The sequence below is a fragment of the Sphaerodactylus townsendi genome, linkage group LG02 (genome assembly GCF_021028975.2).
Source record: "Sphaerodactylus townsendi isolate TG3544 linkage group LG02, MPM_Stown_v2.3, whole genome shotgun sequence".
In the NCBI taxonomy this organism is placed as follows: Eukaryota; Metazoa; Chordata; class Lepidosauria; order Squamata; family Sphaerodactylidae; genus Sphaerodactylus; species Sphaerodactylus townsendi.
The window spans coordinates 98,774,509-98,785,495 of NC_059426.1; the positions used below are offsets into that span (position 1 = coordinate 98,774,509).

Below are 10,987 nucleotides of genomic sequence, written 5' to 3' on the forward strand. Positions count from 1 at the left end.
AAGTGAATCTGTTTTTGGTGCCCTGTACTTAGCTAGGACAGAGTGGGGGAGATACAAGCCAGGTTCAACAGTTCAACAATAGGTTTCTTACTTAAGAGAATTAAGATCCTAACTCCCTCCCTTGGGTCTGTCTAAATCAGAGTACTTGACATATTGTGTGAGCAGATTTGAAGCTGTAGACTGTCTTCTCTTGGCTGCTTTCAGAAAGTCTACTGTGTCTTGCTTCCTTTCAGTTCTTCAGTCCTTGTCTGGTCTCTAATTCCTGGTAACCTTTTAACTTCTTGTGCTCCAAGGATCACCATATAATGGTCACAAATATCTCCAGTCTCCAGCTACCTCTTGGCATCTCGTTCTGACCTGACTGGCTAGAACTAAAACTAGAGAGGATTGCTGGGTAAAAAAAAAGCGCTGCCTTATTGGGGAAGTATCTTACCAAAGGAGACAGGGGCTAACTAAAATACCCTCCATGAAGACTTAACAATGAACTAAACCCATGCTGTGTCTCAACTATGGGAAACTTCAAAACTTAATGGGAAAATAATAAAAGCCTCTGTGGGGGGCATGACAGCAGTTCTACTCTAGATATTTTGCAGTGTGAAAAAGTGTAAATATATTTTATCTTGGTTGTTCCACCTGGGTTTTAAAAAAAACAAAACAAACCAAAACACATATGAGTACTTTCTAGAAATGACAAGGGGCAAATAATTGATAAGTAGTTAGTTAAAGTTTCAATCATTTTCAAAATCGGTTGCTCCCCCTGAATCAGCCTCATATATGTTAGTGTCCTTTTCCCAGTGCCAATTTTGATGAAAAAGTGCTTTAAAAATGGCTGCTCCTGGTCAATCCAAAGTAGAAAGATACTTAACATTCTTGGGTGGGACCACCATCTCATTCCTTCTAGCCATCAGAACTACAGTTTACTGAAGCTCACAGTGCCCAACTCAAATAACTGTCAGTCTGTGTTTTAACTGTGGATCTTCCACAAGTCAGACAGGATTTGAACAAGGAATTTTTGGAATCATTTTGGCTTTGTAATAGTATATTCCGGAAGCTCAGGCTGAAGAAAGGCAGACTTTCATTCTGATAATGTGATATGTTTTGTAAGGGTCGGTGCTATCAGTCAGACCAGGAAAGGGATTTGGGTGTCTTAGCTTCTGGACCGGTTCAAAAGCAGAATGCTCAACCTCAATGTATAACAGCTGTGAAAAAGGCAGACTCTATGCTGGGGATAATTAGGAAAGGAGTTGATAATAAAACTGCAAGGAATGTCATGCCCTTATATAAAGCAGTGGAAGTGTGACCCCGCGCCAGAGTACTTGTGTCCAGTTCTGGTGGCAGCTAATTCCTCAAAAGTGATGTATTTGAGGAGATAGAAAAGTGCAGAGAATTGTAAATGAGGATGATTGAGGTATTGGGAGCACACCTTCACTTAGTGGAGAGAGAGGGCTGCAGCGTTTGGGACTCTTTAGTTTGGAGAGGAGACATCTGAGCAGGGACATAGGTATAGATTTTTTATGGAGGGGTTCGGGGGTGGGGCCACAACCCCACCCGCCCCTAGGGCATGGCCACGCCTCCCTCAAGCCCTCCTTTGCCTCTGGCCTAAGCTGCTAAAAGGCAGCTTCTCCGAGGAGTGGGGGATGGCGAGACTCCCTGCCCTGCCATCCCCTGCCCCTCCCCTCTGGGCAGAGGCATAGAGGGAAAATGGAGCCTGGTGCAAAATCTGAGTTTTGCGCCCCCCCCTCCCCGGGCAGCTGCTGTGATGCTGGAATCCACCCCCAAACAGCATCACTTTCAATGGTGTTTAAACTAGAGAGCCCAAATTCTTCTTTTAAATCCACCATAAAGGGAGAATCTGGGGTCCCTAGTTAAACAACATTGAAAGTGATGCTGTTTGGTGGTGGATTATCCCCCATCCTGTAACAGCATCACTTTCAATGTGGCGTAGTGGTTAAGAGCAGGTGCAATCTAATCTAGAGGAACCGGGTTTGTTTCCCTGCTCTGCCACTTGAGCTGTGGAGGCTTATCTGGGGAATTCAGATTAGCCTGTGCACTCCCATACACGCCAGATGGGTGACCTTGGGCTAGTCACAGCTTTTCAGAGCTCTCTCAGCCCCACCTACCTCACAGGGTGTTAATTGGGAGTCCATAACTCCCTTTGGGAGTCCATAACTTTGGACCCCCTGAACCAAACCTCACCAAACCCGGGTAGTATCATCAGGAGAGTCCCCCAAACAATCCCTGAAAGTTTGGTGCTGCTAGCCAAACAATGTGCCCCCTGCAGGCCAAAAACCAAAAAAGCACTAAAATGTTTTAAAAACCCACAAACGGAGGGGCGGAGCTTCGGACATGAATGGGGGGGTTCAAACCTGAGAAACCCCCCCTTACCTATGTCCATGCGTCTGAGGGGGGATATGATTGAAGTCTATAAAATTATGCATGGGGTAGAAAATGTTGACAGAGAGAAATTTTTCTCTCTTTCTCATAATACTAGAACCAGGGGCATTCATTGAAAATGCTGGGGGGAAGAATTAGGACGAATAAAAGGAAACACTTCTTCACACAACGTGTGATTGGTGTTTGGAATATGCTACCACAGGAGGTGGTGATGGCCACTAACCTGGATAGCTTTAAAAAGGGCTTGGACAGATTTATGGAGGAGAAGTCTATCTATGGCTACCAATCTTGATCCTCCTTGATCTGAGATTGCAAATGCCTTAGCAGACCAGGTGCTCAGGAGCAGCAGCAGCAGCAGACCATTGCTTTCATACCCTGCGCTTGAGCTCCCAAAGGCACCTGGTGGGCCACTGTGAGTAGCAGAGTGCTGGACTAGATGGACTCTGGTCTGATCCAGCAGGCTTGTTCTTATGTTCTTAATTTTGAATTTGTATGGTTAGTTTATCTTGCTTGATATTTTAACAAGGCATCTATACTTATGAGCTTGCTAATCTTCAGCCGTATATACAATCAATCAATTAAAAGCCAATGGTTAATCAATTAATATATTTCATGTGCAGGCAGACCTGGACAGAAAAACATTAACTTTAATACAAAATAGACAATGTTATGTGTAATGTTAAAAAATGCAGCTGGTATGCCAAAATACAAAATGACTATTAAGGGAACTAAAAATACAAATATATGAGGTGAGATTTTAAATGTTCTATTGAAACATGCTTTAAGTATTCCTTTTGCAGTAGCTGTAAATTTCTTTAAGATGAAATCCTCAATAAGGCTGTGCTTGGTAAGGATGGGCAGCTATTGAATTTCCTACTCTCATTAGATCAGAAGCATACTGACCACCTGGTGGATGACCACCAATGCCCTCAAAATTCAGATGCAGCCCAGATTCAATGGACTGTGGAGTTTTCTTTTATAAATGAACAATTGAACAGCAAGTTTTTTTACAAGTATGAATAATCTTATCACTAGAGATACTGTAGTTAAACAGAAATAAATTGAATCTCACATTTTTATGGCACAAGTCAACTGCTGATGGGATCAGAAAACGAAATGTTGTCACATTACACAAGTACAATTGTACTATGTACAGTTCAGGGGCGTGGATACCATGGGGACACGTGGGGACAAATTTTCCGGGCTCCCACTATTTGAACATGTGGGGGGCGCAGAAAAATTTGGGTTCATTCCTATTTTTTGTATTTTTAGTGTTTTTACGTTGTTGGCCAGCAGGGGTGCAGTTTTTAGGCTAGCAGCACCAAAATTTCAGGCTATTATCAGGTGACACTCCGGATGATACCAACCAAGTTTGGTGAAGTCTGGTTCAAGGAATCCAAAGTTATGGACCCCCAAAGGGGGCACACCATTCCCCATCGTTTCCAATGGGAACGAATAGTAGATGGGACTACCCTTTTGAGGGTCCATAACTTTGGACCCCCTGAACCAAACTTCACTAACCCTAGGTGATATCATCAGAACAGTCTCCTTCTGATACCACCCAGGGTTGGTGAATTTTGGTTCTGGGGGTCCAAAGCTATGGACCCCCACAAGGGGTGCCCATCCCTCATTGTTTCCAATGGGAACGAATAGTAGGTGGGGCTACCCTTTTGAGGGTCCATAACTTTGGAGCCCCTCAACCAAACTTCACTAAAACTAGGTGGTATCATCAGGATAGTCTCCTGCTGATATCACCCAGGGTTGGTGAATTTTGGTTCTGGGGGTCCAAAGCTATGGACTCCCAAAGTGGATGCCCCATCTCCATTCAATGGGAGCTAATAGTAGATGGGGCTACCATTTTGAGGGTCCATAACTTTGGACCCCCTGAACCAAACCTCACCAACCCTGGGTGGTATCAGCAGGAGACTATCCTGAAGATAGCCTGAAATTTTGGTACTGCTAGCTTAAAAATTGCTCCCCTGACAGGCACCCTCACATTTTCTCCAGATTCTCCCTTTAAATCCATCCCCTTTGGAGTGGATTTAAAGGGAGAATCTGGGCTCCCTCAATTAAAAAAAACATTGAAAGTATTGTTGAAGGCTTTCACACCCAGATTCAACTAGTTGTTGTGGGTTTTACAGGCTGTGTGGCCGTGGTCTGTAGATCTTTTTCCTAACATTTTACCTGCATCTGTGGCTGGCATCTTCAGAGGTGTATCACAGAGAGAAGTCTGTTATAAGAGAAGTCTGGACACAGTGTATAACAGACTTCTCTCTGTGATACATCTCTGAAGATGCCAACCACAGATGCAGGTGAAACATTAGGAACAAGATCTACCAGACCACAGTGATGCAGCCCGGAAAACCCACAACAACCAGCATTAAAAGTGATGCTATTTGGGGGGTGGGGGTGGGGAATCTACCCTGAAACAGAATCATTTTCAATGTTGTTTAAACGAGGGAGCCCAGATTCTCCCTTTAAGGTGGATTTAAAAGGAGAATCCTGGGTCCCTAATTTAAACAATATTGGAAGTGATGATGTTTTGGGGTGGATACCCCCCCCGAAAAAGCATAATTTTCAATTGTTGTTTAAACTAGAGAGCCCAGATTCTCCCTTAAAGGTGTTTTTCAAAGGAGAATCTGGGCTCTCTAGTCTAAACAACATTGAAAATGATGCTGTTTTGGGGTGGATCCCCCACCCCAACAGCATCACTTTCAATGTTGTTTAAACTTGGGAGCCCTGGGTGTGCAGATTTATGAGTTGGGGCGTGTTCTTTAATGTGATGGTGACTTTGAGATGACCTGGTGCAAAAAAAAATTCATTCTTTTGTTGTGGGGGTGGTGGCTACCCATACGGGGCCTCTTGTTCTCCCAGTTCTTTTAACTCCGTCCATCAACAGCCTTAAAGGCACAGAACTCATATTCTCTCCCCCCCTTTCCCCTCCTCTCTCTCTCTCTCTCTCTCTCTCTCTCTCTCTCTCTCTCTCTCTCTCTCTCTCTGTATTTCTGCTGCCCTTACAAGAGAAGTGAAAGACTTGTTTTAAAACAGTTTAAAAGCTCTCCCAACCATTGGGGAGGGCAGAAGCAGAGTGGGAGAGGCGGGGTGGAGCAGAGCGGAGCAGGGCAGAGCTTGTACTAGCCCTTGTAAAAGCCCTCTCTTTGTTATTTTATATCAAAAGATTGATCTCTCAATCACCCAACATGTGCCATTAGAAGAAGCAGGAAGGAGCTGGCACCATGGAGGGAAGGCAAGGGAAAAGGCTGCAGGGCACTTGGCAACTGAGGCTAAGCTGTGCTGAGGCTGTATTAGTGGAGGAAACACTGAACACAGATATTAGACAGAGATTAGAGGGGGCTCATCACCCCCACCCCTGCCCCATTATACATATGAAAGATCAATCTCTTGATCAGTGCACTTGGATAAGCAGGAAGGAGCCAACAGCATGAAGGGGGGAGGGGGAGAAGTGCAAAGCACTGTGAGTGAGTGGGAAGGCTGGCCATATGTGGAGAGAAGATGTCTGGGGCATAGCTGTGCTCCAGGTGCAAGGTGAGGGGGAACTGCGCTCAGGGCATGCACACACCCTATGCCCCTGCCATGCCCCCCCGGAACGCCATGGCCATGCCCCTGCCCTGGCATGCACCCAGGGCATCACCCCCCCCCCCAGCCCTATTGGTGCTACGCAACTGCTGTGCCCACTGGCAAATCTGTCCCACTCTGGAGGAGAAGCAAGATTGTGCTATAAGTGGTTTTGCTTGTTGTTACAAGAGTGGAAAGTGAAAGAGGGGCTCCAGACAATGTGACCATACAAGAAATCTTGCTGTAGCAAACACTGGCCCCCACTATGCAGCAAAGACCTTGTGCGCAATTAGCCTATATCTACTTTTAGCTGTGTAATTCAAAGGAGTCTACAGGCGTGTTAAAAAACAGTTCCTCGAGTCTGTCAGAAACCCAAGGGATGAAGGTACAAACAGAGGCTAATATGAATCAAAACAGTGCTCAATTCACCCAGAGTGGATGACTATAACTCCCAAATGTTAATAGATGGGCAAAGTAGTATTAACACAAAACAGGTCTAGTGCCTGGTGAAGTATGATATCCAGATTCAAATTTTAAAATACAGAAGGATAACTGAACAAATTAACCTCTGCAAGGGTGGCACGTGCGAACATGTCAGCAGGATACAGCCAGGGCAATCTTACTGCCGAGATTTTGAAGTGGGGCTTCCTAGCAAATGAGCGAACACTTGTTTGTTACCACTCTGGCTCTCACACGCAACCTAATGGAACTGATTTCCCTAACCCAGCCTGCCTCTTGCAGCTACGCCTATATATGGAAGACGATTGTGCAGACTCCAAAACATGTGCACTTCGCTCTCAACCCCGCGCCCTACTTAGGGAGTGCTGTTCAGAAAGCCCGTTTCCAGAGGTGCCTTTTCAAAGGTTGCTTCGCCGTCTACCTCCCAGGTCGAGCTAGCCACAAACGGACGCTGCAGGCGCAGGGGGAAACGACTCCTGTGGGTTCTCCCCACCCTACCCCATGACAAGGCTCAGTCTGAGGAGTAGGACCCACCTCCTCGTTCCCTGCCAAAGGAAAGAAAAGAGAGCAGGACGCGGTGCTGGCAACGAACTTTTTCTCGGCCTCCCGAGAGTTGTATCTCGAACCACAGGCAGACAGTCGAAACCACAAATATTCCCAAACATGGGAAGGAGGCAGCTTCTTACCTGCTGGGCCCTTGCCTTAATAAAACTGGTAAAGGCGCCGCCGGCACGGCCTCGGTTAAGAAAAGACAGGAGGAAATGGCGCAGGCGGGCTCAGTAAGCAAGATCTGGCAGAATGGAACAAAGGTTGACTGCCGGGCTCGCCCAGTGAAAATGAAGGGGAAGCTCCCCCTCCCCAGGCAGGAGATGTTACAGGCATGCTGCCAGAAGCGGATTATGCGAAAGTTGGTTCTGTTGGCATCAAACTTTCAAAACCCTTTAAGACTGCGATGCAAGATATTAATTCAGCATGAACAGAATTCATAAGTTGTTAACAGTCTGAGTTGTGATTGATTACTCTTACAGTATGTTACTTTCACAGAGCAGCTGTTGGCAGTTGCAATAAGGATTCGTGAACATGCCCCGCATTAGATATGTTCCAATGTGACCTCCGGAGATAATTCTGGAAATAAGATGCTTTGATGCTTATGCTATATTCAGGTTGCAATGGGTTTTAAGTTAGATGTGATTCAGCTGTCCAGGGAGATCTTTATGTAGTATGGCTACAAATAGTAAGAGCATATGTCCACTGAATTTAACAGATGTGCAAAATGCAAAAACGTTTGTCACATTAACAGACTTCAAAGTCTAGTTTAGTTTTGTAATCACTTCATGAATTTGCAGTGCAGTATTCTTTGGTAGTGACTTCACAATTCTCTTTCTTATATGTTCATGAGGGATCTTGGATTCCTCAGCAAAAAAACCCACTGTGGCTTTACATAAATGCAGAAATAACAAACAGCAAACTGAAATTCCAAGACCTTTCCAAAAATCCACGCAATCAAGTGTAACTTGATTGCTTGATCCAGCATTAGCACAATATTTAAAATGGTACATGTGAGAATTACAATCTTAAAATACTATCAAGTCAGCATCTTTATCAAGTATGCCCTGATGACGGCAGAAAGGCATGGTTTAAATCTTATAAATGAATAAATTTCTTGAAATAAATATTGGCTTGTCTGTTGGAAATAATTATTAGGAAAAGCAATAAAAAGTTAAAAGGCTGGTTTGTGAATTAGGTTTTTACAATCATTTTGGCAATCAAAATGTAGAACGAACTCAAACTGAGTTTTGTGACGTATCGGAAACTGAATATTTGTGTTGGTAGCTTTATTCAATAAGTGACTCCAAGTGCCAAATACATTCTGTAATCCATGAAAAAATGTGCCTAATTCTGTTTCATAAGTCAAATAAAGTAGTATTTAATTGCTTTTAAAATTATGTTCCATTTCAATTTTTCATCTTTCCTTTCACAGATTTTTTGTTCCTTGTCCAAGTTGTTAGAGAGATCAGACATGTTCACTCCTTCTGTTTTGAGCATAACTTTACTCTTTTAGCTGAGGCCATGGAAAGCAGAAGTTCTCAAATCATGATGCTATTTGGCCAGGGTGAATTTAGCAGCAATTTTTTTAACTGAAAAGTGGATGATTTGGTTTGTCCCTTTTCAGTGGAAATATATATGGCTTAGCCTTATACACATGTAAGTTTATGCAACGATAGAAAATCCATTTATATTTTTTGGGAGTGAGTTCTTGTGTTGTTAAGTTCGTGGGCTTAAGCATCAAACTGCCCTATCTGTATATGGGGAAACAATCTAAGGCTCATTCCGCACATGCAGAATAATGCACTTTCAACCGGCTTTCAGTGCTCTTTGAAGCTGTGCGGAATGGCAAAATCCACTTGCAAACAGTTGTGAAAGTGGTTTCAAAACGCATTATTTTACGTGTGCGGAAGGGGCCTAACTGAATTTTTGTGGCTGTTGTTTTGATGTACTCTTTGTTACAACTTTGTAGCCCCCACCCGTGTGGAAGCTAAGGCTAAGTACATATGTGTAACTGTATGGTAAGATTTTAGGACAGGGACCTGTTTTTATGTACTCTTTAGAGTATTACGCATATCGAACATGCAATAATAACAACATTAAAATCAGCAAAACAGCTGAAAATAAGCTGATAGTATCACATAATGCAGAAGAGTTTGGATTTATATTCCACCTTTTTCTCCTGTAAGGAGACTCAAGGTGGCTTACAGACTACTTTTCCTTCCTCTACCCACAACAGATACCTTGTGAGATAGGGGCTGAGAGAGTTCCGAAGAACTGTGACTAGCCCAAGGTCACCCAGCAGGAATGTAGGAGTGCAGAAACAAACCCAGTTCACCAGATAAGACTCCACCGCTCATGTGGAGGAGTGGAGAAACAAACCCGGTTCTCCAGAATAAAATACACCTGCTCTTAATCAGTACACCAGGCTGGCTGGGGAGGATATAAAGGCACATGGGAAGGGTATATCAGCAAAATGGATAATGATAGCAAGCATGTAAATACGTTAATTTTAAGGCATCCATTATTTGAACAATATTGTGCAAATAATAATAATTAGCATTTATATCATGTGTTCAAGGACTTTGTTGACATTACATTAGCAATCTAACTATATTGCCAGGCCCATAAGTATTATTAACTTTATACTGCAGACTGAAATGTGTATGTATGTTGAGGTTTAGAGGTAGTGCTTTGTCTAAAATCACCCTGTTAAATTCATAAATTTGTTCAGTCACTTATAGAAGAAAAGTGGTGATAATACACCCACAAGGAACTTTAAACCATTTGCTTTCTCCACAAACTATTGCCACAATTTAATATTAAATGATAAAATGCACTCTCAAATTAAATTTAAAAAATTGTTTTTGCCAGATGTAAGAAGAATGGCTTTCAAATGGACACGGATATATTTTGCAGCTGCAGTTCTAATCCTTAAACAGAATTATTTCCTGTGCAAATAATGTATTCAGTAGTGTTTGCTTGATTGATACATCCTATTAAATGTATAATGGATACTGCATGAGGTCCAAGTAGAACGGATTGTCCAACTGAAATAAAGCATACTCCTTTCTAGATTACATAATAACTAAAAAAATGATTAGTTAACATTATTTTTTAATTTTCTAAATGCCTATAAAATGGAACTTTAAAATAGTAATTTCTGAAGTAATTACAATGAAAATCTGGAACTCATTTCCTTAACAACGTATTTTATGTTTTTGTTACTATCACAATATCATTTTACAGAAACATGTACCATTATGTTAATCTTCTTGTTCCAGACTTTCCATCATTACAAACCATTTAAACTGGAGGATTTTGATTTTAAAGGTATTTAATCCCACACTAGCTTTTGACATAAGTTCAAGCTGTCTTCAGATATACATGTGCCCATGGGTGTGCATATAATTTTATCTATTATATTTTGATCCTTCTCTTCCTTTGGGTCAATGGTTCCCAACCTGGGGTACATGTACCCCCAGAAGTACATGCCAGAGGATTTGGGGGGTACGTGAGAAAATTACATGATGGGTTTGCTAATATGGGGGTACAATTTTAGAGAAAGGGGTTGCCAAGAAGCATGTGTGTGAAAAATGGTTGGGAACACTGGCGTACCTGCCTAGGGACGTGGGGTACCCCTTGTCCCCGGGCGCATCGATTGAGGTCACGTGGGGGTGCCAAAACATCCTCCTACACAGTGAGGGATTGAGCAAGCTCCAGCAAGCAGGCACTGAAGCAGCCGACTGCTCCCAGTGCCTGTCGTAGCCCCGCCCACTCTGTACGGTGGCCTGGAGAGTCCAGGGGGCGGGGGAGAAATCCCACTGGGCTCACAGGAGCAGGACTCCCTCTGACCCAGCCTGCCTTATTCTCCTTAAATTAAGTGTGGCATGACTCAGAAGCCTTCTCCCCAGCAGCCGGAAAAGGCAAGGTGAGCAGAGAGCCCAGCAGCAGCAGCAGAACTGAAGATGCTGCTGATGTTTGTTTGGTAAACCTTCAGATGGGGGGTGAC

The 10,987-nt window shown here is 43.4% G+C and overlaps 1 protein-coding gene across 1 annotated transcript in view; it reads right to left on the reverse strand.

Annotated features, from left to right (window-relative positions):
* BBOX1 (gamma-butyrobetaine hydroxylase 1) overlaps positions 1-7,244 on the reverse strand; it is a 69,389-nt gene extending 62,145 nt beyond the window's left edge. Inside the window, 1 exon segment of the mRNA XM_048486944.1 lies at positions 7,116-7,244. The gene's annotated coding sequence lies outside the window, so the exon portion shown is untranslated.
* Positions 7,245-10,987: the final 3,743 nt, after the last annotated feature.